General features: G+C 46.5%; 1 protein-coding gene across 1 annotated transcript in view; it reads left to right on the forward strand.

The window, feature by feature from the left end:
* The window catches only part of OTUD7A (OTU deubiquitinase 7A), a 357324-nt gene continuing 329345 nt past the window's right edge, over window positions 1-27979 (forward strand). Inside the window, exon 1 of the mRNA XM_032835949.1 lies at window positions 1-169. The gene's annotated coding sequence lies outside the window, so the exon portion shown is untranslated. The remainder of the gene's footprint in view (window positions 170-27979) is intronic.

Consider the following 27979-nt stretch of genomic DNA (forward strand, 5'->3'; position numbering starts at 1 on the left):
GGAGGAGAGGCCCCCGAGACCGCGAGCGGCTGCTGAGGAGGGGGCCGCGGAACCCGAGCGCAAGCAAAACAGCTGATCTGATTTTCCTTTAAAGCCAGAGAAAATGGAAGTCGGGTAGCGGCAACTGCGGCGCTGCAGGCTGGCAGAGCGGAGCGGCGCGGCGCGGCAGGTGAGACGGCGCTGGCCGCGGTGCTGCTGGCGGCGGCGGGGCCGGGGCCGCGGACCCGGCAGGTGCGCTGTCGGAGCGCGGGCGCCGGGTCCCTTCGCGCTTCGCGGAGAGGCAGGTGGGCTCAGAGGCCGGGCGACCCTGGGACCAAAGCGCGAAGGCACAGGGGGCGCGGGGGTCGCGGGCTCCACGCAGGGCTCGCGACGCGCTGCATTGCGGGCTCCGCTCTGGACCCCGCGGGCGCCGCGGGCGCCGGCTCCGGATCGGCGCGCGTCTCCCAGGCAGGGCGCGGCGCTCTGGCTGGGTCCGGGCCGGCGTCTCCTCCGGGCCCCTTAGCTGTCTGCACTGGAACGTGATGACAGGCGTGGGAGGACCGCCTCCCCCCACCCCGAGTCCGTGTGGGCGCTCCGGGGGTCCCGCGGCGTCGGCCGACTCCCGGGCACGGCGGGGCCCAGGAGCAGCGCGTGAGGCCGCTAGCCGGTGCCCGGGCTGTGGCTGCGTGGGCCACTGTGGCCCGGCGCACAGCTCGCTCGCTTGCTCCTCTGGCTCTGGCTGGACAGCAGGGGAACCGTTAATGCAATTTGGCTGTAAACCGGAGGCCTTCCCTAGTATCTTCTCACGGGAGGGGAAAAAATTGCATCTGCTGTGCTTTAAGTGCTCCTTTAAATTTGAGAGATGTCAGTGATGTCATCATTAACAAAAACTTTCCTTCATTGGACACAACCGCTCAAGTGTACCCTCCTCCCGGTGCAGCTATTGCAGCCCTTTGAGAAGCTTTGTAAGAGAATGGATTTGCCTTTGCTTTCTAAACTCAACAGTATTGCACAAATGAAAACGATATTTATTTTTATTTATTGGCTTGAGAATCAATAGATTTGAGAGTCGCTGAAAGGAAACTTGTTAGATCCCAGCGGATCTGGGAATTGCTTCATCCACACCAAAAGGATCAAGAGGAAAGTGTCATGCATGACACTTACATGCTTATTGGCTTGCCTTGTCTTTATAAATGAAAGTGAGCTGTGAGATTTTAAAAAAATCGAAAGGATATTATATTTGATGTAACACATGATGTGTCCAGGAAAAAGTGGACAGTGTGGCCTAAATTTTTACAGGCCTTGATGGCTTCAGGAAAATCTGTAGCTCTTCTTCTTTCAGCACTCCTACCTGCTCCAGGATGGGTCTGGGAGCAGCCTGCCCTAGGGAAAGGAGTGGCTCCTTCTGTGGGGCCCTCCCTGCCTTTCATTTTCTTACTGTAGCAGCTGGTGTGTCCCACCATCCTTTAGGCCAATTCAGCACCCACGGAGAGTGGAGAAGAGTGCAGAGCCTGGAGACCTACCTGCATGGCACATCAAGTTGTGCGGGAATTTTGCCCCTAAATGCAAGCAGCAAGCCATCATTATTGTGTATGTGTGAGTGTTCCATTAGTACTGATTGTTATGGGAACAAAAGTGAGCAAGTTCCCAAGACAGTCTGAATATCTACTTAAGCCTATCATATTGAAAGGATATTCAATAAGGGACAAAAGTATTGACATTTTTGTATTTAATAATTCATGACCACCCCTAATTGCTTAAAATAAGCATGCCTTAAATTATTAGTGTGATCATATTGGGTCTGTAAAGAAGTTAATACCATATGCCATGTAAAAGTTTGAGTCTGGTCAAGAATGTGAAGCTTTGAAATGCTGGAGTGGAGCAAAGAAAATGGGGAAGCAGTGGTTTACTTTAGGGTGATGTTCTGGGTGGCAAGGAATGGAACCCATTGCCTCACGGAATCTTGCCAGGTCTGGGTCTCAGCCTGGATCTGGTATTGCGGGTGTCTCCATAGGAAGTTAACTGCTGGGGCCCCCAGTCTTGGTGGAGGCCAGCAGTGGAATTGTCAAGAAGCTAAACTGTGTGTTCTCACCTTGTGGAGAAGGGGAGGTGTACCTCCCACTGAAGCAAGCAGTGTGTACACAGCCTCGCACCTCTGGCAGTTGCCAAATATATTCACAATGGCAAGACTGGATGAGACAGGAAGCCTGATAGCAGAATCTTTTCTGACATTTCTGTGACTTTGGTCCCACCACATGTTGTTGCTCTGCAACTCGAGCTCCTAAGTCATGGCTGAGATTTTTGTATAATTGAAGTGTTCCCAGGACTGTGTGAAATAGTATGAAAATAGTTTTCTTCAGGCTCCAGGCTACGAGCTCTTCAGAAATTGAGACTGTGAAATCACTCTGGCTACATATCCTTTTTTTTTAACCTGTAGACCTGTGAGAATATTCGCCATAATTTTATTTAACTCACTGCAGTACTTGTAAAAGATAGAAATGTGTTTCCACTAAATCTTTAGGTAGTCATTTATTTCTTAAAACATTTCAAAAACAAACACTTTAAAGCCTCTTCATCCCGTTTGTATGTTTAGAGTATCATGTCTTCTGTTTCTGAGAAGCCAAAATTGCCTTGCTTTTCTTTTTGTTCCCTTCGGATCTTAAGGTCATGTACTTGTGTCTTCGGCCCGGAGACTAAAGGCTGAGTCAGCTCCCGCAGGGCCAGCAGGGGGCGTGCTAAACGCGGGTTGGCGGCCCATTCTCTACCTGAGCCACCTTGGGAGAGGATCTGGGATGACCAAGTTGAGGGGTGGGTGTGTGTCTCTTTGTGTGTGTGTGTGTTTGTGTGTGTGCACATGCACGTCAGTGTGTGCTTGTGTGCACCGCACCTCTGTGTGCCTGTCGCCCAAAGGGTGGAAACTGAAGGAAAGATGGGCAAATTACTTGAATAGCCAGAAATTGTGGCTCTAGAACTCTGGCCTCCATCAAAGAGGCACTGCGATTACTCTCACTTGAAGGGCTCCTGGTCTTTGGAGAGTGGCTGTTGGTTCTAGTCTGAAGGCTCCATGCCTTCTCAAACTGCAGAAGGGAGGGTGTTGGCTTGGGGAGGAGCTGCTGGCCTCCATCCTGATCCTGGTGAGGACATGACTGCCTCCCAGGAGAGCCAGAGGAAATGCCGCCAATGTCCTGCCAGATTTCCTCTTGGGTTCGACTCCTGTTCACTTAAACCCTGGGACTGTGTGTGGCACCTCTTGGAGAGTTCATTTGCCTGTCTTACCAGGGTTATTGGCCTGGGGTTACTCTGATGGAATGAAGCAAATGTTTATTCACAGTATATTTCTTTTCCCATAGAAAATGAAAACAGGAGAAAAGAGGCAACTGTGCTTTTTGCTTACATGTGCTTAATCTGACTAGGTATATGCAGGTAGTTCATCGGCAAGTTCCCTGTGAGGCTTGCAGGAGCTGAGCTCCTGAGTGGAGGGTCATCTTGTCGGTTGGGATGGGTGGATGGCTTTGATGATCACTGCAGCATCTGGAGTGGTACTGAGCACCAGATACCCAGGTCCCTCATGGCACTCACATGCAAAAGGGAAACATAATACTTTAGAAGGGAATAGATTTTCTGCTAGCGAATTCTCTAAATGCTATGGCTGGATAGTTCTTGATACTTTTTGCTCCATCAAAAATGCATGTAAAACCAAATTATTGATTTCAAAGGGGCAAATGGGAAAAATTTTTCAGCTTTGTGCTGAAGCACACTCTTTACTTAGAGCACTGTACATGGCTGCAGGGGGAGGGATGTGCCACTAGTAAGATAACAGGTGGCACCTTACCCTTTTAGAAGATGTCCATCCCTGAGGATGACTAAAGAACATCTCATTCAAAGGGAGCCCTGAGATCCACAGGAGTTTAAGTGGAAATAAGACATGCTAGCTCCTACTAATAATCTAATTTGAAAATATTTTACCCTTGAAAGTTGGAGATAGAGTTTTATTGGCCCTTGGTTATACTGCTGTATCCCAAATAGTGTATATGTCAACCCAAGCGCAAGACAGCCTTCATGCAGATGAGACAGAGCAGACAACGTAGGAGCTACTTCATCCACACCTTGGGGATGGGTTCTTTATCATTCATAGTAACAGGCTGGAGAAATGGTTGAAATAATTCTTTAAATTCTGAAATTGAGAAATGCACTGGACACTGCCTCGCTACATGTCTGTATTGTGGCGCTGTGTTTAGCTGTCTGACTTGGGAATTATATCTCTTGACCGGGAAGTGGGTAAAGACTGCATTTCCACCTGCATCAGCCACAGCTCACCACCCTGGACAACACATAGCGTGACCATGCTCTAGGCTTCTTGTGGGAAAAGGAGAGAGCTAGCTTCCTATGTCTCCAAGGCCTTACCTAATAAAATCACTCTCTTCCATGAGACCCCAGCCCTTGCTATTACGGATTTGTGTTATCCACCAACCCATATTGTGAGAAGTCAGATGCACATCACTGCTGATGGAAATTCTAAAGGCCTCTCTCATGGTTTAAGCAGATAAGTCTAAAGTAAACTCATTTTCTAGGTTTGAAGGATTTTGAGTCTCCCTCCAGGGAATTATTTTCTATTTGAACTTAATTTAATCTTACCTCGTTTTCCTTTTAAATGTAATGGAAATTTGATGTCTGAATGAATATGCATGAGTAAGATGTTATATTGACTTTTATGAAATATAAAATGAGAACTTTGAAATTAATTTCCTTTTCTGTTTGGTGTTTCACTCAATTGTTTCATTAGATTACTGTAGAGTTTCATATGGCACTCAGGATTGGTGTGACTAAACCACCCACTCACCCCTTGGTGAGATTAGATTAAGTTTCTCAGTTACTGAGACAAGAGTTGAGGAGTTTGTCCCAGGGAAGGCAAATGTGTGGAGCTGAGGCAGATACCCCACATGCCATCCCTGCCAAGTTGAGCCTGCTGCCTCCGGCGAGACCTTGCTCTGCTACCCTTGGGGCTGACACACCCATGGTTTATCCCCATCATCTCCGTGCTTCCATTCTAGGAATTGTCCATGACATGAGCCTCTCCTGGTTCTTAAAGTAAACTCAGGGTTGGCCTGGCATGTCCTTGTCATGCAAGAGACTACACAATACACCATGTCCTGGGACATGAAGTGCCCCTTGTTCTGCAGACCACCCCCACCTGAACCTGAATTGTACCCCTTTATCTTGGGAGTCCAAAAGCTGTGGTGACAATCCATTTTCCCACAGTTCCTCTAGTAATGATTTGAAGTTTAGGAAAAAAAATGTGCATTATTGAGGTATGGGCAACACATTTGCTTGTGTAATATTTCATGCCTTTAAAACACATCTTTCCAGGGACACCTGGATGGCTCACTTGGTTAAGCATCCAACTCTTGATTTCGGCTCAAGGTCCTGAGATGGAGGCTCGCATCAGGCCCTGCGCTCAGTACAGATTCTGCTCGAGATTCTCTCTCTCCCTTTGCCTCTCCCTCTGCTTGTACATGCACATGTGCGCATATGCACATGCTCTTTCTCCAAAATAAATAAATAAATCTTTTAAAAAAAGCTCTTTCCACATCCAAGATATACATAGTTAACCTTTTCTTTTTAAAATTTAAGAATTGGATTTTTTTTTTTTTTTGCCAATCTTTTAAATAATACCGTGCTATCCCTTAGAAGAATCACCACTAAGCAATAAAAATAAATGGGACAAGTTCACATCTCTGACTCGGATGGGGTGATGATCTGTGTGACCTTGGGCAGGTCCCAGGCAGCCCCCTGGGGGAGAATATCTGCCCTAGTCCTCCTGCAGGCTATGGGGGAGGATCAGGTGGGAGTGTGTGCAGTGAGTTCTTAAATTCTAAGGAGCCATCAGTTGTTCCAATAAAAGGAATTGGAGATTGATTATGTCTGTCTCACTCATCACCAGCCTATTTCTCTCTCTTGTCAGTTGATGGATTTACAGTTTGTACTTGTAACTCAAGGCATTGCTTGAATGAACTTGCTCTGTCTTGTTTTGTAGAGGAAGAAGGAAGCCTGGGTAAGAAGGACAGATGACTTCCTATGGCTTTAGTGATTCTTACAGTTTATCTAAAATTGTGAACCTGCTCTGTTTAAAAATACTAAAGGAAGGGACACTAGGGTGGCTCAGGTGAAGCATCTGACTCTTGGTTTCGACTTAGGTCATGATCTCAGGGTTGTGAGGTCTAGCCTTGCGTCGGGCGCCACACTCAGTGGGGAGTCAGCTTGAAGATTTTCTCCCTCTGCCTCCCTCCCCACCCCAGCTGGCATGCGTGTGCATGCTCACACTCTCTCTCTAAAATAAATAAATCTTAAAAATATATGTATACTAAAGGGAATTCCTCTAAATTCAAATAAATCACAAACTTCCCCCAAATTGGGCTGCGTTCCCTATGCCTTGGATGCTGCTGAGCCCCCAAGGGCTCATTGGATGGTTACAGATCACATTTCCTTACTCTTGGAATTGATGAAAGATTGGTTGTTTGCACAAACAACTTGGGGCTGGGGAGAGGAAAGAGAAGAGCGTTCCAGAGGTGGAGTCGTGCCCATCAGTATCAGTGATGGGCGGTGACTATGACCTACAACCTTGCCAGCATGGTTGGTCCTGGCAATTACCCCTGGCAGGAGGGTGTACCCAGATCAGTGTCTACACCACTCTCCGCACCCTGAACACTCTCCCTTGTAGGACCTCCTGGCATTCCCAGAACCAGTTTTTGGGCTCTGAGACCATGGAGTACCCCTTGTCATTGGCACTGGCTGTGGTGAAGTATCCAGAGTTCTCTGTGCCACCTCAAGATAATGCAGACGCATGAGGGAGGAAGTGGCTTTTTTGCAAGCCGTATCACTTATTAGGTTGACTGAAAGCTCTGTGGCTATTTAACTTGGCACCACGGATGTGCAATTATTGGTAGGCAAATTGAAAGGCCAAACTGAATCTCTTGGGTATCTGTGGCCTGGAAATGCAGGAATGGATTGCAGTTCACATACACATTCCTTGATTATTTTCTTTGCAAAGTCTGTCTTGTCTGAGGTACTGACTGGGAACTAGGTCCTTAGGTCCACTTGGCCAGAAGTGGGCAGTCAACCCTGGGTTATTGGGCGTGTGCTGTCAGCCTGGGCTTCTCTTCGGGGTCTTCTGACTGTACTGGATGAGGTAGGCAGGGTTTCCTTAGGTTTCTTCTGCCACAGTTGACTTATCCCTAGGGGGCTGAGGGAATGGGCCAAATAAGGAAGGGGATTAAGAGGCACAGACTTCCACTTATAAAATAAGTAAGTCATGGAGATGAAGAGCACAGAGTAGGGAATACAGTCAATAATATTGTAATAACATTATACGGTGGCAGATGGTGACTACACTTCACCATGGTGAGCACTGAGTAATGTATACAATTGTCAAATCACTACAGCGTGCACCTGAATCTAATATAGCATTGTATGTCAACTATCCTTCAGTAATAAAAATAAAGATAAGTTGATCTATCCTGTGGACGGCCTCATAGGGAGGGTATTCAGAAATACATTATCACAAAGGGCAGTTAAGACTTCAGGACCCCCCTTGGGAGGGGTCAACATGGAGGAGAAATTTTGCAGTTTAACATTTGGGGCTCATTACCAGAAGATTAGTGTGCAGTTGCATTTAAATTAGACTCCCTCCATCCCCACGGAGTGACTGGAGGGCCAGGCTACAAACATGGACATGAGTGAGCGTCTGTTTGTGGCCTACCAGCTGCCCTGGTGAAGGACGGGTCCTGCCTGCTGGGGAGAGAACTCCCAGCCCAGAGGTGGCCTCCTTCTTGCTTTAGCCTCCACTTTGGGCACATTTCCGAGGTCTAATCTCACATGGCGAAAGAAAAAAATCTAGTTGCCTGTTCTCTGATTATCCCATTAACTCCATGATTCCTTGCAGAATAATTTCCAGTTCTAAGTGCTGACTAATCAGGGCAAAGAAAACCCAGCTCATTGTTGAGAGAGAACAGGTAGGAAAATTCTGAGGTCTCTTCAAAAGATGTGTATCCGTTTCTTAGGTGGAGGACAATACAGAGCATTTTCACAAGTATGTGTCCTTAGAAATGAGTTGTGTGGACAGCATTCCTCCTCCTGACCAGTAAGCTCCTGGAAGAGATCTCTGATGTACCTTGTTCAGAAGAGACTCTCAACTTGTGTTTGTTAAATGCACTTAACGAGTCCTGTGGGAATTAAAATTAGACATTTAACTATTCTTTCCAGAATTGTTTAGCTCGCATGAGCTCAAAAGCATTGTAGTTGAGAATATGGTTCACATAAAATTTGAAACATTTCCCTGCTGTAGCCCCCAGTTTGCTAGCATGCAAAATTTTTACATGCTAGATTATTTACTGATTAGTATCAGTAAATAATCTAGCATTATTTACTGATTCACCTTCTTGGGACTTGCTTGTCACTCAGCAGAGGGTAAATTCTGAGAGGAGTTATAGTTTCATATTTTCCATTATATTTTTAAAGATTTTATTAAGTTATTAGAGAGAGCAAGGGAGCAAGAGAGCAGGGGCTGTGGCAGTGGGATAAGCACACTCCCTACTGAGCTCAGAGCCCGATGTGGGGCTCGATCATAGGACCCGGAGATCGTAACAGGAGCCGAAGTCAGATGCTTAATCGACTGAGCCAACCAGGCACCCCTTTCTACTATATATATCACATATATTCTATGCAGTTTCAGGGAATATTTGCTCTATCTGTTTGATAAGACAATTATTATACTCTAGAGTTTTTTTGTTATTTTATTTATTTGTTGGAGAGAGAGAGCGCACGTACAGAAGCAGGGGGAGCAGCAGGCAGAGGGAGAAGCAGACTCCCCACTAAGCAGGGAGCCCAACATGGGGCTCAGTCCCAGGACCCTGGGATCATGACCTGAGCCAAAGGCAGATGTTAAACCAATTGATCCACCCAGGTGTCCCACTCTATAGAGTTTAAAAAAAAAAAAAACAAACATCCTCCCAACATCAATTTTTCCTGTCTGGGGTTTCAGAGGAACCAAGAAAAATGAAGTGTTCTATGCTATCTATGCAAGGGACTAACTCTTCCTTTGGGTCTCTCTCCACTTCCTGCAGACTGGGGCCAGTGACTGTGCTGTCCACACTCGGTCCCTTGCCCTCTCGCTGCCTGCCTCTGCCTCTCTGATGAGCTCATCTTCCTGCTCTAAAGGGTCCCCTTGGGGCTCTGGGGGCCCTTGGACCTCAACTGTCTGCCACTGAGAAAGATTCCTTATCACCTGCCTTAATGTTGTTTCAGTTTGGCAGGAGACTAAGATCGACTGGACCGGTGGTAACAGAACGCAGCCGTACCACTGTGATGTACAGGTCTGTCCCCAAGGTACTGAGTAGGAAACAACACTTCTAGTTAAAGCACTGCTGGGAAGTTTTTCTTTCAAGTAATTAGCCTTTTCTGTCATTGCTCCCTTTCAATGTTCTTAATCCTGCCAAAGTGGCCGAAGAAAGAAGGAACTGAACCACTGTATCCATGATGATAAAGGGAGGGCTCACAGAAATGCTGCTTGAAAAGCCCTCTATCAGAATGGGAAATCCGTGGTCGTCCTCCTTGCCCCACAGGAGGCACCTACAGTGGGCTCAGGAGGCCAGGTGTGGCACCCTGGAGGGAACAAAGAATGGCTATTACTAAGACAAGGAATGTAACCTCGTATTAACCCTCTGTGGTGCAGGAGGGTACCAAACAGGGTAAAGTCAAGTGTTTCAGGTGCAGTGAGGTCCAGAATCTGAGCCACACCCCCAGCCCCCAAAGTGTGTGCTCTTCATGTCCCACTCCTCCTAACAGACAGGAAGAGAGGCTGGCACGTTTCTGATTAGGAAGGCATGTTGGCTGCCTACTCCCTGGTGTGATAGAACGACCTGTGTTCATTCACAGAGCTGCCCAGCCTGCAGCAGGGCAGACCCCCAGGTTCCTGATGGCCCTACCCATCAGTTCTCCATGTGTCCCAAGGAGCAGGTAGTGGCCTTTTACCCTGGATTCCCAGTGGCATTCCATGAGCAGCGGAGGACACGAGAAAGCGCCTCTGGAATGGACATCTGGCTGCCACAAGGGAGCTCCCCCAAGGGCTTGGGGTGTGGGCCTGGGCTGAGCATCAGTGACAGAAGGCAGACCTGGCCACTGCACCAGCTTTGGGCAGCTACTGGGGTGGTGGGGAGGCCACACATGAAGGCACCACATGGGGAGAGGACAGGCAAGGGGCACGTTCTCAGGGGAACCAGAGCTCTTCAAACCCCAGCTTTAGTCTTTTCATCTGCACATGAAGCTGTACTTTATAAATTGTATAAGACTGTACGAATGTAAGAAGCATTTTTTTTTTTGGTTTTGGTTTTTGTTTTTTAATGTCGGCGTTGTCATCACATGCCTCCCAGGGGCTCATAGAGAATGTCCCATGGATGTTTGTTGCTGGTGCACTAGGCGTGTGGGCTGAAAGTAGCTGCAGGTCATTTCTGCAGGGACTGTATGGGCATGAGGCTGCCATCCCAGTCTTTGGGGCCGTCCTCTATTCTCCCCATGGATTACAGCTTTCCCCAAATCCCTGAGTGCATGAGACTTGAGGAGCTTGTTTTTGACCCTTCTGCTTACCCTGAGTATTTCCCGGAACTTTGCTCAGGCCAGCCCCACGTACATCCATTAAATTCCCCCATTTAGGGCACTGAGCACAGAGGGTCCATGTCAGCCCCTGCCGTGACTGCCCAGTGGTCTTGCATTTGCTCTCTCCAGCTACTTGTGTGGGATCCTGCCTTCCCAGCATGCTCTGCTTCCCAGAGTGTCTACGCGGGAGGATGTGGGCATCTGAGTGTCTGCACAGGGCCATCTGAGCTCCCAGGCTGGCTTAGGTGCGATAACTCCAGCTGGGGGGTCCTGGGGGCTGGAGTCCAAGAGAGGCTTTGCTTTGGGCCTGGACACCCTGGGCTCCATTTCTGTTGGTGCTACCTCTCCTGCAATGGGTCCCTGGCTGCGTCATTGTCCCCAGAGTTGACCTTTGTCTCACAGATGACAGCAGGTCCAGGAGACCTTTTGGCTTCCTATGCCTTCTCTCCCAACCCCTCTTCAGTCAAGACTGAGCTGAAACCATCTGGGCATTAATTCCTTCCCAGTGGGGCTGAGGGAAAGCCTGTGCCATTGCTGCAGATCTCGGGGACCTTGCCGATAGTCCTTACGACTCTGAACCTCTGTTTCCTCATCCTGGAATGACAGTGAGAGAAGGGACCTCATGGGGTTGTTGCAAGGTCTACAAAGGCCGGTTGTCTGCTGCCTCTGGGAAAGGGAGGGGCTCGTCCAGGAGCTCCAGAGAGGTCTGGCAGGCAGGGTTCATGAGCTCACAGGAGGCTTTAGGCAGAAAATAGCCTGGAGCTAGAGAGGACAATCTGGACCCTTCCTTCTGGCATCCACCAGAATTCACTTATTTGCTTTCCTATGAGGGAGTGTACCAAAGAATGGTTCAAACTTGTGTTCAGTGCACATCACTGACATTAATTTTTCAAGCAGACTATTGATGAATTCAATTAATGTGTCAGGAGAGGGAAAGTTGAGAAGGCAGCCCAGAGTGAACTTCACTTTGCTCTTGGTGTTTTGAGTAAAACCATCTGTTTTATTTATTTATTTATTTTCTTACTTTTGAAGATTATTTGAGAGAGAGCGAGTAAGCAAGAGAGAGCACGAGCAGGGGCAGGGACCGAGGGACAGGGAGAAGCAGCCTCCCTGATGAGTACAGAGACCACCCCACCGTGGGCTAGATCCAGAGACACCAGGATCATGACCTGAGCCCAAGGCCAGTGCTTAACCCACTGAGCCACCCAGGCACCCCAATATAACAATCAATTTGGGGGAAATTTTTTGTAAAACATGTTCCTTAGGAAGTACTGAAATATAGAAAGATTAAATCAGTACAGAACTTCCCCAGGCCTCCCGTCAGTGTCACCATGCTTCTTGCACATGCAGAAAGGTGGAAGCCTGGATGTTATACATAAAAATAGACCATGCTATTTTTTTGCTCTTTTCTTTTCCCTTTGCTTAGTCAGTCTTTTATTTTGTGAAAATCTAGTATTTGTACAAGTTAAAAGAATTCAAATGAATATATAGTAAAACGTTTTATTTTCAGATCCTAGACCCAAATCTCTCTTTCAAGAGGCACTACTGTTAATTACTCCTGTGTATCCTTCTAGAAATACATTCTGTGAATGTCTAAGGATATGAACATCTTTTTTTTTTTTAATTTAAATACATAGGAGCATACAGTACCCATTGTTCTCTGTTCTCCTTTTCCTCACTTGGTCATATAGGAGATTATTACATTTTTAGTCTGTAGTATATGCTATTTATTCATTTATTTGTTTGTCTATTTTCGTGTTTCATTTTTTTATTTTTTTAACATCTTAATTTTATTTTATTTTTTTCAGTGTTCCAAGATTCATTGTTTATGCACCACACCCAGTGCTCCATGCAGTCCGTGCCCTCCTTAATACCCACCACCAGGCTCACCCATCCCCCCACCCCCCTCCCTTACAAAACCCTCAGTTTGTTTCTCAGAGTCCACAGTAATATACGATATTTTAAAAAGCATTCATTTAATTTTTTTTAAATTTTATTTAAATTCAAATTTAGTGAACATACAGTGTATTATTAGTTTCAGAGGTAGAGTTTAGTGATTTGTCAGTTGCATATAACACCCAGTGCTCATTACATCATGTGCCCACCCTAATGCCCATCACCCCGTTACCTGATCTTCCCACCCCCCTTCCCTCCAGCAACCCTCAGTTTGTTCCTTAGAGTTAAGAGTCTCTTATGGTTTGCTTCCTCTCTGTTTTTACCTTATTTTATTTTTCCTTTCCTTCCCCTACGTTCATTAGCTTTGTTTCTTAAATTCCACATATAAGTAAAATCATAAGCACTCATTTAGATTTTGTTTTTATTTAATAATAAAGGATTTACTGAATTTAAGCCAAATATCTTATTTCTTGGAGTATGAAGGTTCCTAAAACATCTCTTTCCCGGTTGGGTAAGTTAGACTTTGGTTAAGGACACAGCCCCAGATTTCCCAGTGGCCCTCCTAGGTGGCACTTCCTGCAGCAGGGCCCAGCCTCTGTCCCCTGGGCACACACCATGTGGCTGAGCAGAGGATGCCCAGGAGGAAGAGGATGCGGATTTGGGAGCAGCTGTAGTCTCATTCAGTTCCTGTAAAATTTAGGGAAAACTGGGATACAGATTAGCTTCTACCTTGTGTTTAGAGTTGGTATCAGCTAGCTCCCTCCTGCTTTGAAAGAGGAGGAAATCACGTGGCCACATTGCCTTCAGACTCCTCCCCTCCCCCACTGGTCTTCCCTTGTTAGAATCCCTTACATCGCCAAGACACACACACACTGCGTGCCCTCTCTTAGTTAACTTAAGTTTGCACAGTTACTTGGTCTTCATGGAATATTTACATGGATTCTAGGATCACACAGTTATCAGTGCTTTTATTAGGAATTCTAGAGGAATTCTCAAGGGCTTTCTTGCAATTCCTCTTTCAATGATCTGAAGTTCATTATAAAGTTCTTTTAGGTCCCTTATTCCCATCCCACATGGTGCTTGACACCCACCTGCAGGATAATTGCAAGTTTCAAAGTATATCCTGAAAACTAAAAAAAAAAAAAAAAGATTACTTAAAATTCTCAAGTCACACTAATCCTTTAAAACTATATAGAAATATTTCTGCTGTCTTTCAGCACTGAGCATGACTGTGGAGAAATTTGAACTCCTCCGGTTTTCAGCCTAGTTGTTTGCATGATTATGTTGGTTCGGTCATTTCATGGGGCTGTTTCTGGTTGCTGATCTTTCTGTGTCACTTTCCTTTAAAGAAGCGATTTATGCACACAAGACACTTTATTTCAGGAGTTTTATTTTATTCTATCATTGACCTTTTTCTGTTAATAATTCACAAATGTTAATTATGTAAGTACTGTTTCTTCTGTGTCCTATCTGTCATCTCTTTAATCAACTTGATATTTCATGTCCTTTCACGTCTCATTTGCTTGTCTCTTTGGTTGATTGTTTTCATTCTGTTATTTAATTGTTGCTAGTGTGGTTTTCCTCCATAACCCATTTATTTTATTTTTTATTTCTCCATTTCTTTCCTAAGTTGTTCTTCTCTTTCTGTTGGTTTATATTATCATCTTCGATTTCTTAAATCTTTTTAGGAGAGTAGGATAGGCAGGATAGTGGTCCCTTAAAAATGTCACTATCCTCTGGATCCGCAGAACCCCTGAATAGGCTACTTTACATAGAAGAGGAGAATGGGAATTGAAGAAAAATAAATTTCGATATGGAATTCATGTTGCTAATCAGCAGACCTTAAAATATGGAGCTTATCCTGGATTGCTGGGAGGGCCCAATGTAATCAGAAGGGTCCTTAAACATGGAAGAGGGAGAGCCAGAGATGTGTCAGTGTGAGAAAGACTTGTCCTGATGTTGTTTGTTTTAGACCTGGACCATGAGCCAAAGCATGTGGGCGGCCTCTAGATGTTGGAAAAGGCAAGGAAAAAGGTTCTTATGTGGTAGGCAGAATAGTGACCCCCAAAGTTGTCCATTTACTAGTCCCCAGGACCTGTGAGTATGTGGTTTTATAAGGCAGAGGGGACTTTGCCAGTGTGATTTGGAGTCTTGAGATGGGGGATGTTGTGCTGAATTATCTAGGTGGACCTGTTGTAATTCCAAGGGAGGCAGGAGGGTCAGAGTCAGAGAGGGAGAGGTAAGGACAGAAACAGAGGTTGGGTGATGTGGTTCCTGGAAGGAGACCACAGGCTAAGGAACAGGGGTGGCCTACAGAAAGCGTAAAAATGGGGAGCAGATTCTCTCCTGGAACCTTCCAAAGGAATACAGCCTTGCAATACCTTGCTTTTAGCCCAGTGAGATCCACTGCAGACTTCTGACCTCCAGAGTGTTGTTTTAAGTCCCCAAACTTCCCATAATTTTATGATAGCAGTAATAGGAAACTAACAGAGACTGTGGGAGATTTTTACTAAAAAGGCTCTTCAGCTATTCCTTATGAGTATTTCTTCATAATCTCCATCTGCCTTCCTTCTCCACCCCATTTCTATGTCTCAGTCCTTTGCTGGTTACTTTGTGGTATTAGTCATGCTTTAGTATAGGCAGATCTTCCTTGAAGGAGCTAGGGCTGACACTGGGGCAGGTGCACACTGAATTCAAGTTTGTGGTCTGGAATATACTTTCGCCAGATGGGTTTTCTTTTCCTGGTTAAGTTGGATGTGGCCCTGAGCGGACCTTTTGTCTTAAATTTGCTGCCTTCTTTTTTCTCTCTATGAGGCCAAGTCCACAGGTGGAGGTTTATGCAGCGGCTCTGTCTCCACATCTACAAGATCTTTCGTGACTAGTCATATCAACGCCAGGCCATTTCTCCCAGCAGGGTCTGACCCCCCAACCAATGGATCAGCAGGTGTACCCTGGCTTGCTGTGTGCATTCCTGACTACATGGGTTCTGGTACACTCAGTGGTTTGTGCTGTATGCTTGTGTCTGTCTCTCTGATTCATTGAAGACAGAATATAACTTTATAGCGCTTTCTCTCCCTTTTCATTGTTTGGGGGGCTTTCAAAGAAAGTGTGGGGAAGTAAACCCTTTGGGAGAAGCTGCTGTCTCACCACACCATGGTTCTGTGGGTGATGTGGGATTTTGCTTATAATTTTGGGGGGACTCCTTGTCCTTTGAGTTAGAGAAACTGGTCACAGTTTCTCACAAGAGCTGAACATTGTTCAGTGTCTGGAATTTTGGAGCTCCTTTTCTAAGAAGAGGTTTTATTTGACTCCATAACACTTCTGCACAAAAGCCTTACTGTTAGAGGAGAGAAGCTATCATATTAGAGAGTTAGCGTACTAGGCCCTCCCCTGCATAGCAGCCTAGAGAAGGATGCAGACAGGTTCTGTGCTGGACATCTGACCCAGGCCTCCTCTGCCTCTGTGGCCTCATCCCACACCTGCTGTGTCTCAGTGTCCTTGGACTGACCACTGCCTACATCTTGGAAATCTACATGGCCTTTTGGACATTAATCGATAAAGACTTGAATGAATACTTCCTGCTTTAATCAGTAATGAATATTAAAGTAATGCTGTATTCCCTAAGCAGCAAGAGTGGTTGTCACTGACTGTCATGGGCTTTATTGACTTTATTTGGTTTAAATTTCACAGCCACTCTGGGAGGCAAGTGTCACTGTTCAGGTGAGCCAAGTAGGAGAGCACACAATTTGCTAGCCACACATCTCAGGAAGTACACACTGTCTTTACACACTCCCCGATTAGTTCTTCACACCTGGGAGGTGGGCCCTTGCTTTGTTGGGTTGACTGAAGCTTGTGAACATTTCATATTCTCTTACAGACTCTTTGTGCATGCAAATCTATTGACCTAAGTATATTTTGGAACAGCTTACCTGCAGTAATCTAAGAGAGAGTGCTCCTACAGCCTGTTGTTCCTGTGGCACCTGCCAGGCACATGGTGTAGAACGAGGAGAGCACACACACTCACTGTCTTCACTTGCTTAGCAGGGACGTCCACCATGCACAAAATGACAGTAGGGTGAATCTCTAGATATTTTTCTTCTTTCTCTGCCTGCCACTGGTTTATAGAGTACACAGAGGTTGTCAGTCATGGGGATGAGTAACCCGTGGACCATGGCTTCAGAGAGGACAGCAGGGCTGAGCCCCACATCCCTGTAGAGACAAGAAGTCAGCAGCACCCAAGAATCAGTTGAAATGATCCACACCATCACTGTGCTGTTGCAACTGTGGAAAAAGAGAAAAATATATTTGGCGTTTTGGAAGGACGACATCCTGGGCTCAGCTATGCAATCAGAATGTGTGAGATCTTGAAGAACGTAGCCCTCCGGAAGCTTCCTTGGATACCTGGGAGGATAAGAGAATGAGCCGTCCCATCTAGTGACTTCTGTGAGCCCTCCCGCACCCCCCACCCCCGTGGATGATTCATGGCTGGCATCAATTCTAGGACATTATTAGCCACTAGCTCTTCAAAGATGGCCTGGTCCTACTTCCCTTCTTTCTTTTCTTTTCCAGTTACTCATTTATTGGTCTTTTTTGTTCCATTCTTGTTCTTTAAGCCTTTTCTTACATTATCTTTCTTCTGGCTTTCTATACTTCATTCTGGATAGTCTTCATGAATCTGCCCTTCGCGTGATGCATGTCAATTCACTAGAAAACCAGTTGGTTTTTTGTTTCTGTATTACTCATTTCCGTGAATTCCCTTAATTTCCCACATCCTTGGTCTTTTTAAAAGTGTCATACTGTTTACTGATGGTTTTGATCATTTTGAAAAATGCCTGACTCCATCACTTAAAATAGTATGTTACAGTTTGTGAGCCTGTTACCTGAACATCGTGGTGGCCGAGGGGGTGTCTGGTCCTACTGTTTGCTGGGTCTGCTGGTCCCTGTTTTGGGGAGCTGCTGCTTATTGTGTTTTCTCACTTGTTCACAGCCTCATCTTTGGCTTGGCTTCGGGGTGGGTACACCTGGCCAGGGAGGTTATATTTGTTTATTTCCAGTCCCCAGGGCTGCTGTGAGCCTAGGGCCATGCATGTTAACTCCTTGGGTGGATGGTTTGGGCAGCTCTGGGGGCTGTCTGAGCTGAGGTTCCTCTGAGCCCCTCCCCTTTGTTTGTGGTCATGTAGCCTGTGGTGAGAGCTGTGGAAATGCTTCCTATGAGACAGGGATGTAATCAGTGTGGAGGTCAGGACAGAGCTAGCCACACGCCACAGACACTGTGTGTGTGTTGAATGGATGGTTGTCCCGAAGTTGGGAACAGCTTGGAAAGTAAACCCACGAAAAGACAGGCCTAGGAATGTCCAGGGAGCACTTTTCTTGACTGAGTGCTCAGTCATGGCTAGAAGAGTGTTGGTTGCATTGGGGAACTCTGTCAGCTGCTCAAAGGCCAAGTGTTGGCTGACTCTTTGCAACTGAGTGTGTTATATTTTCTGGAAGTTTACTTGTTTCCTTCTTTTTATCATAACAACAAAATTGAAAATGCAAAGCTTGGGTATAGAAGAGCACATAGTGCTTCAGGGGATGACTGCTGGGTCAGTGCAGAGAAAGGAGGAAAGCAATCCATACCTTAATGGCTGGAATGTTCTTGAACCTGTTTTGCAGAAGATATGCAACTGAGGTTTCTTTTGCATTTTTCTTGATTGTAGAAAACTTAAAAAAAAAAAAAAGCGCACAGAACATTTGAGAGTATTCCCTACCATTGGGAAACTATTATATGAAGTTCAAGGTTAGACACTGCCCCCAGGCAGATTGTCTGCCCCAGCTGCCCTCATTCCAGCTATGCCACAGTACATAGCTGCTTTGCTCTGATCTTGGCTGCTGGTTTCCCTTCCCCTTTCTAGGTATCTGTAGAGCCTGCCTTTCAAGCACCCCTTCTCCTATGATGCTTTTATGGTTTTCCTTCTGAAGGCATTTCCCAGCTTGCCCCCATCCCTGAACATTTAAACTATGCCCTCACATCACAGAGTGTGTGCCTTCCTGGGAACTCTACACTTAAGGTCCTGGCTCCCAAAGTGCAGGATGCAGATCTTCGTGTGTTCATAAATCTCACTCATGGGGTGCCTTCCTTATGGAGGATGGTGCTTTTCATCGTCATGGCACAGGAAAAGCTCTTTAGATTTCCAAAAGCAAGTAATGATTTGTTTTGCACTCCCTTGCACCATTAGTGCCCCCCAAAGTCTTGCAGTATTTTATCCCTCCCCCCCAAAACAAAAACAAAAACAAAAACATGTACATAGTAGATTTGGGGTCTGAAGTCACTCTATTACTTCTTTGGAGTGTAGAACTCTTACCAAGTCACTATGACCTGGAGTCTTTACAACGAGCCTCCTTCTCCTGGTAGTTGAGGGGGGACACTAATAGTTGTACATAGCACTAGAAAGCACTTGTCTTGCCCTTTGTCCTTACTGTACCCCTTTGTTCATTTCTGTCTGCACTCCCATCAGGCAGGTGTTCGCCTGGTCCTGCTCTGGCTGCTGTTCTTCTCCAGGTTGGGAATGAGGTGAGATAGTGGGAGCACAGACCACTCATTACCTCTTTTGACTCGTGGAAGGTTTGACATGGTCATGAGTTTATGTGACATGTCTCCAATTGTCCCCCTGTTATGTCTTAAGCTTTCTCTATAGTCTGAGCGCGCCCTGACATTTAGCACTCATTGCATGCTGCCTGATCCACCCAAAAGATGACAGAGACAGCAGACGCACTGGCATCCAGCTTCCTCGACGGAGCTTGGGGGAGGGTGAGAGGGAGCCTCCACTGTCCCCTCTGCACGAGGAACCAGCAGGGCAACTCTCGGCGTCTTACTGACTCTCTTCCTGCATTTCATCTTGGTGAAAATGAGCTGCCCTTGGCTTCCTGTCACCTCATTCATTCACCAGACACTTTGTCTTGATATATTCTCCCTCATCAAAGTAGAAAATACTCTCTGGAAAAATACCCATTGGAAAAGAGGTAACCACGTGTGCCAAGGAGGTTTCATCCAGTTTTGTTTCCCTTTTCACCTGGAGTGATTTCTTGAGGCTTTTCCACAGTATTAAATATTCCTCTTAAGCTGAGGTTTCTGTGGCCACATGGCCCTGCCTTAGCTGAATGTGCTGTGGGTGGTGGAGGGACTATCGATTGAGGGTTCCCTGAGGATGGGGCTCCGTGGCTGTGCGGTGGATGTGTACCAGGTCAAGAGGGCGCATCGCTCCAGCACGGCATATCTTGTGTGGGGCACTGTGGCCACACCGTGGACATGTTCCAGGTCAAAAGGGCGCATGGCTCCAGCACGGCATGTTGAGGGCGGGGCTCTGTGGCCGCGCCATGGATGTGTTCCAGGTTAAGTGGGTGCCTCGTTCCCGTGCCGCAGGTCAGATCACCACCACCGGGAGAGCCGCACTTCCTCCCGTTTCTGCTCCTGAGTACCATTGCCAGAGCTCTCCCTTTATTTCTGTTCTCTTGGTTTTCATTCGGCCCCCTCGGCAGTTGTATTCTGGTCTCTGCCATACCCGCTCCTTCCATCTTTCTAAACGTTGTCAGCGGCGGTGTGCTCAGACTTTGTGATGCCGCATCCTCTCTCCAGATCTCCAGCAAAGAGAGCTAAACGATGGTCTGTGTAAGGGCCTACTTAGCCAGAGGGAGCCATTTTGTTGTTTTTGCAGTGAACTTAGATTGACCCTGCCCCTCCCAGAGGAACCTACTTGCAAAGCCCAGATACAAGGGCAGGTCAGGCCAGGTGGAGACATCCAATCAGTGGAGCGCGCATACTGTCTCCCTAGCTGCCAAGGAGAGTGGGCCCCGCCTCTTGGGCGCCAATTCTGACCGAGGTAATAGGCTAGTTCAAATATCTACTAGGGTAAATTGTAACCTGTGTGTAGCCAGGCTCAACCTTTGCTCTACAGTTAGTCTGTGAGGCGGGCAAGCGTCGCCTCTTTGTAAGAGACAGCCCTGACCGGTCAGTTTGATTCTTGATGCTTGGTGCGAAATAAAACTTTGCTTGACCTTTGCTTTCTATCAGTCTCGTTCCTTTGATTACGGACCCAATGGTCTGCACCCCAGAGAGAACAGTGGCTGCTCTTGGCCTCACAGGAATTGCTCAGCTGACCAGGAAGGAGTTGTGTGGATCAGATTCCTGAGATCAGGACTTCTAGGGGGTCCGAGCCAGTCTGAGGCAGAGAGAGGAGTAGCTAGAAGCAGGAGGAAACAGCCCTCAGAACAGCTGAACACCTGAGATCCTGCGCTCTGGGGGCCACGGTGCTGAGAACTGCCTCGGATGTAGCCCTAGGGCCGCAGACCTACTTGTGTCCTGGAGGCCCCAGGACAATACCTCCTCTTCCTCCTACTCCTCCCCATCCTGCTCCCACTCCTCTTCTTCCTCTTCCTCCACGGGGCCGGCTGACCCTCTGTTGCTGCACTCAGACCTGCGTGGGCCTTTCCTCATCTGTGTGTAGGGCCAGGTCAGAACGTGGGGTCCTGGAAGATCTTGGGGGAGGTGTAGGAAGTGCAGGAAGGGCAGGGGTATCTCCAGATGCACAAGGTGGGTCCTGGTAGGGAGAACACTGGGCGGTCAAAGATGCCCCAGGCTGGCCTCATTGTGGGCCTTCCACAAGGACCTCACTGAGGTCTCGGGACCTGTGAAGAGGGGCCCATGCTGAGAGGGGGTCTCCTGCTCTGTCCCTAGGGGGCATGTTATGCAGAGCTACAATGTAACCAGCTTCATGGGGGCAGAGGAGCAAAAGGCCTCCCCGGTCAGCACTGCCATGTGGTTACCAAGGGCCGGTGTGTCTGTTTAGCTATTGGAAAAGCTGGTATGGAGCAAAGGCAGGAGAACCAGAGGCTCAGCAGCCTCTTTCATTCTACCTCTCCTTGAGATAGACAGGCTTAGGACATGGGACAAGGTGTGTATAGACATCAGGAAAATGGGTGTATACAGTTCAGGCCCAGTAAAGGAATAGCCGGTGCCATGTGAGACGGGAAAGGCTGACACGTCCAAGAATTCTGCTTTTTAAAATTACCATTATTTTATTTTACTTATTTAAAAAAATTTTTTTTTTAGTGGGGGAGAGGGGAAGAGGAGTTGAAGGAGAGGGAGAGAGAGGGAAATTTAAGCAGGCTCCATGCCCAGTGAAGAGCCTGATGTGGGGGCTTGATCTCACAACCCCGAGATCATGACCTCAGCCAAAATTAAGAGTCAGATGCTTAAACAACTGAGCCACCCAGGTGCCCCAAAATTATTATTATTTTAAAATAAGCAGTAAGATGTGACTAGGAAAGCATTTGGATGGCAAGAAACCAATTTATTTATACGAAAGTTGTAGAAGGCATTTCAAATGATGAGTGTTTAAGGGTCATCATCATCTTTCCTTGGTTTTCAAATTCCTCATCAAAGTGAATATGTCCTTGGAACTTTGGGTAGACTTTGGAATGAATAAACTTTAATTTGAATGCTCTAGTGTGTGTCTCCAATCCCCCTAGTTCATGGCCTTTCTGTCCTGGGTCAGGGGGCGGGGGTGGGAAGGCAGACATCCCAGAGGCTGTGTGCATTAGGTGGGAGGTACCCTGCCATCAAACACCAGGTGCAGAGCTTAGAGCCCATCCCACAGAGGATGGAGGGGCATTTCTAGGCCGCATACCCCATGTAACAGGCAAGCTCTGCCAGTCCTTAAACTATTTGGTTTGAGTTATAGAACAGGGGGGAAGGAAAAAAAAAAAATATATATATATGTGTGTGTGTGCCAAAAAGAATAACTGACATAGTTAGGCTTTGAGCATGTTACCCAGTTCAGCAAAGGCTCATTTGCGATGTTGTCCCCACAGATGTTTGCAGGAAACATGGGCATGGCCTGCCATAACGCTGTTAGGTGAAAATGGTACAGACTTTAATTTTTAAGCTGTAAGTTTCTAAGGGAAGAACTGGAGACATAGCACAGGTAGAAAAAAAAAAGTCAGTGTGGAACATGTTTTAAGGAGACCCTATCAGTGAAAGCTTGATTGGAATTTTTATTGTTGAGAAAAACGTTTAAAACATTTTTGTCACATGTAAGATGAAAACTCCCAAGAACAGACTCCCAAGAGTTGTGTAAAAGGTTTGTTTCCAAGTACTTTTAGAGGGTCCTATCCCTCTCAGCCATCAGGACGGTGGTCCTGGTTGGGGGGTGAGCAGTTTTCCAGCCACAAGGCCTGGTTGGCTTTCCTCTTGTTCCTCTGTAGACTGGTGACTAAGGTCTGCATAGCAGTGGTGTGAAGGTGCACATGTGGACCCAGGGCTCAGCGGTGTCTCACCCACACCTTCTGCCCTCGCCTTTGGGGAACCTGAGGCATTAATTACCATGCATGTCACATGAGCATTTGGGATCTTTGGGGACAAGTAGCAAATGTAAAAACATCTTCTGGAATGCAGTGAATTTGGGATTTTCTTCTGGTCTGCTCTTGCTTAAGTCATGAGAGACGTGCTTTAAATAGGGAAGCAACGATGTCATTTACAGGCACTTTCCTAGCACTAAGTAGGTCAGGGTTTTGTCACGGTTTTGACGAGATCACAGGTGAGTCACCGTAAATTTGGAGAGAGTCACGAATCTTGTCAGAAGTCAGAGTGCATTTGCAATCTAGTTAAATAGCGTGCCTTAATTTCTGACCTGCGGGATGTCCTCTTACCTGCCCACCCACACACACACCCCATACAGTTTCTGCTGAAACCGGTCATCAGAGGGCTGGGTACCTGCTGGGCCCACAAGGGACGCCCCCTCAGCAGTGGCTGAGGAAATTCTTTCCTCTTGCCTACTTGACTGTAGGAAAAACCAAGTCCTGGGATCGGCATGAGAACCATTTTCTCTCCCTGGCTTGCATCTTTTTATAGAAGCATGACCTCACCCAGAAAGGTGCACATCATAAATGTACAGCTTGGTAAATGTTCACAAACTAAATGTACCCTGTTTGCACCCAGATCAAGAGGCAGAACACGCCAGCACCCCAGGAGCCCACCTGGGGTAAGTGCGGTCATCACTTCTCACACCGTAAATTGGGGTGGCTTGTTTGTGCTTTCTGCAAGTGAGATCCACAGTGTGCAGGCCTCTCTGGCTTCTCCCACCCCCGCATGTGTTGGCAGAGTTTGTCTGAGTCCTGGTGTGTCGCCGGAGTTCATTCGGGCTCAGTGTGTAAATACACACTATTCACCATGGATGGGCGTGGGGGGGTAGTTTCCAGTTTGGGCTCTTCTAAGCACATGTCTTTTGCTGAACATTTGGATGCCTTCCTGTGGGGCACATACCTAGGAAGGCAATCGCTGGGTCACAGGGATTCCTAGCTTCAGCATACAAGAGAACTTTAGCTTTCCAGAAATACCACACTCTTTCCAGCCAGGTAGAAGCACGAGGGAGGTTTTTCAGGTAGAGTGAATAAAGTTAACGGCAAACGGGGATTGATACTGAGTCAAGCAAGAATCTGAAGGCACTTTAGTAAGCAGTGATTCTTAGAAATCTGGGAGAAGAGAATCTGTTTCTGTAGAGGCCAGTTCTGCATTTAAATGAGGAGTTTTTATTCCCACATGGGCTTGTGCAACTCAGTGAACTTTTTCACTGTGCTCAGGTGATGTCACCTGCCCACAGAGCACGTCCTGGGTCTGATAAACCTACTCTGGGAGGGGGGTTAGGAATGGGTCCTGTAGATGGGCAGAGGCAGAGCAGACTGCCGAGCTGTCACTATGGGTTTGTCACATAGGCTCCAGAGGCTAAATCTTGTATTAACAGACATTTCAGAACAGCCCTCCGAGCTGAGGGAACCTTCCACTCCCGTGAGCCACATTTCCATGGCACTTCACGATTGAAGCCTGGCTTCCGACAGCATCACCTCCCATATCCTGGGAAGCAGGGAGGAGCAGGGACAGTGTTCCCCTCCTGTCAGAGATGATGAAACTGAAGTTCAAGTTCAGTACTTTGCCCCGGGGGGAGAAGGGGGTGTCTCAGCGTGACTCAGAAAGGGGGTCTGGGCTCATGTCTTCTGGCCACAGACCTCATGATAAGCTGCCACACCACAGCCCCCTCCTCTCTTTACCAAGCAGGCAAATAAAGGTGGTGCTCTCTTTTACAGTGACTATTAATACGTTTACCTGAGCGACCATCCCCTTTGGGCTTAGTGGAGTTTTGCCTTTCCAGCCCCCGTCTTGCACAGATGATGGCGAATGTTCTTTGGCATCAGGACGTGACTCTCCAGCAGTCTGTCCTGTCAGCATGAAACCACACAGAACCTTGGGTATCCCTTTGATGTGCTCATTTGTACAGATTCTAAAACGTCATTTGGGGAAATTTGGATAATGGGATGTAGTTGATCAGGTCATGTGGAATCTAGAGATGATACAGATCTTAATGGTTCCTGTTCATGTGTGGTATTTTCTGAAACCTGAGAATTAACTTTAAAAATGGGTTTTCCAAAATTGTTGATTCTTTAAGAAGGAAAAAAAAAATAGACCAAAAAAATAAATAAATAAAAAACCAAAACCATCTGGTTAACTTCAAGGTATGTCTATCATTAAAGGAACCTCGATAATGTCCAAAGGTTCAATGTTACCTTTGATCGTTCTAATTGAAAACAGACTGCTACTGTCTGGAGAGTAAGCTTTGAGCTCTCTTTGAATAACATCCTGGAAGATTATTTCAGAATCTATTGCTTGTGTCTTGAAAGTGTTAATGGGGAGACTCTTAATCTCACAAAACAAACTGAGGGTTGCTGGAAGAGGGGTATGGAGTGGGTGGTTGGGTTATGGACATCGGGGAGGGTATGTGCTATGGTGAGTGCTGTGAAATGTGTAAGCCTGACAATTCACAGACCTGTACCCCTGTGGCAAATAATACATTACATGTTAATATAAATAATAAAAAAAGAAAGTGTTAATGAGGAATACCAGCCAAAAGAGGTAATATTTCTACTAACAGAAAAGATTTTACTTTGTGCAAATAATTTAGTTCACATCTGACCAAATTAAAGAGCTAAAAACAAAACAGCAGCAAAAACAACAAAAACACCCAAAGTTTATTTTTTAAGTAAATAAGGCAACTTCTTAACCATGTCATTTATGTTTTGCATCTCTACATGTGACCCCTTCACAGCATCTTCCCAGAAAGTGATTATGATGTTTAAGGTTGTTTAAGAATCCCAGCCTTGGGGCACCTGGGTGGCTCAGTGGGTTAAAGCCTCTGCCTTGGCTCAGGTCATGATCCCAGGGTCCTGGGATCGAGCCCCGCATCGGGCTCTCTGCGCCTGCTTCCTCCCCTCTCTCTCTGCCTACCTTTCTGCCTACTTGTGATCTCTCTCTGTCAAATACATAAAAAAATCTTAAAAAAAAAAAAAAAAAAGAATCCCAGCCTTGATGTGAGGGTTTATATCCCAAATCCGCCCCACATGGCTCTTGTCACGGGATGGATGCTGTTGTTTGTGCCGAAGAGTCCTACAGTGGAAACACCCCCGTGGAGCTTGTCTGTGTCCCCGCACACGTGTCAGTTCCTCAGTCCAGTGACGAGACCCTGCATGTTAGTGATCTGGCTACAGAAGCCCAGGGTAGAGCTTCTTTCTTTCGCTATTGGTCCAGCCAAACACCCTGAATTTCACACTGATGTGCTCTTAATGTTATAAAATGCGGTCATGGCAATGGAAGTTCCCCTCAGGCACTGCATCTGTGAGGAGGTGTCCGCCATGCACTGTGCCCCCCAGGCTTGCCCTTACCCGTGTTCCTGCACCCCTGCTGAGTGGATACCAGTGCAAACTTCAGGCAGGAGGTGTGTCTTTGGAAGGTTCTTGTGGCTCCAAAAGTTCTTGTGGCTCTTGTATTAGAGCCCCTAATGAGGATCTATTCCCTTTAGAGTTCAGATTAAAGGTACGTTTCATCCAGCTTGTCCCCTAAATTCTCTTTTCATTTGGTCCAAGAATCTCCAATGTGCTTACAGTCCTGCCAGCAAGCAAACGGAAAGAGGAGGAGGAACATGAACAAGAGGGTCCTGCTCCCCAAAGCGGCCACCTTCTGGTGGCTTTGTCATTGTATGGTGGTGACATCAGGTTGCTGAGGCCAGCCCTCACCTGCTGTGGGAAACAATGTTGTCACTGAGGCCTACGGCTGCTGCTGGCCCAGAAAGAAGAGGTGGAGGGAGGATGCCCCCTGCCTCAGTGTTGCTCTTAAGAGTGTCCTCTGAGCCACAGCTGCTCTTGTGAGAGTGCCATGGACCCAAGGCTGGGAGAGCAGCACACCAGCATCACAGAACCCCCATCCTAGTCCAGCTTTCTGGTTGGTTCACCCCAATCCATCACATCTGTTGTGATGTTTGGGGGTCTCAAACAATAAGGTCATGGTCAGAGGTGCATTTGGCAAACGTTCCTCTGGCTGTTACACGAATTGTAAAAGGGGCCCTACAGGTCAGTTAAGAGTAGTGGGGGCTCCAGATCACTGAGAAGGAGGGGGGATCCTGCAGATCACTAAGGAGGAGCTAGGGTCCTCTAGATCACTGAGCAGGAGTGGTGGTCCTCCAGATCTCTGTGAAGGGGGTCTTGCACATCAGTGTGAAGGAGGGGAGTCCTCCAGATCACTGAGGAGGAATAGGGGGCCAATGAGATTAGGTGGGTCGAATGAGAGGTAAGGATTATGTACATCATGGTCTCTGGCCTCACCCCCTGAGGGTTATTCCTGAGCTGAAGATGATGACCAAGCTTTTACTTTCTGCTAAAGGGTTTTCTGCTGAGCAAATGTTTTTGATTTTGTTTTAATTTTCATGAAGGACAATTTATTATTTTTAACTTTCGTGTCATGTCTATGAACTTTTCACCTAGGCCTAGGTACTAAAGATTTCCTATGATTTCTTCTAAAATTTTATAATTTTTCATTTAACACTAAAACTTATGATCCACTTGAGTTCATTTTTTTTTGTATCAGGTCTGATGTTTAGTTCTCATTTCAATTTCTTTTTTCCTGTGGATGTTCAGTTGCTCCAGCACTACTGATTAAAAAGGCTATTTTTTCCTCCATTGAATTGTTTTTTACCTTTGTCAGTTTCTTTGCCTTTCTGTAAATATCTTAGGATAAGCTTGTCTATGTCCACAAAAACACCTTGCTGAGATTCCAGAAGGAATTTTGAGAAAATTGACATGTTTACTCTGTTGAGTCTTTTAACTCATGAACATTGTACATTTCTCCATTTGCTTAGATTTCTTTGGTAATTTCCAGTCTATAAATTCCATATATGTTTTGCTTATTTTATACCTAAGTATTTTATTTTGAGTGTTTTCAAATTATAATGTGTTTTAATTTCTGTTTCCATGCATGCATTGCTTATATGTGGAAACGGGGTTGATTTTTCTATGTTGATCTTATATCCTGTGACTTTGCTGAATTCATTTAGTTCTAGAAGATTTCCTGTATATTCCTTAAGATTTTCTAGGTGGACTA

The sequence above is a fragment of the Lontra canadensis genome, unplaced genomic scaffold, assembly GCF_010015895.1.
Source record: "Lontra canadensis isolate GAN:19392208 unplaced genomic scaffold, GSC_riverotter_1.0 scaffold89, whole genome shotgun sequence".
In the NCBI taxonomy this organism is placed as follows: domain Eukaryota; kingdom Metazoa; phylum Chordata; class Mammalia; order Carnivora; family Mustelidae; genus Lontra; species Lontra canadensis.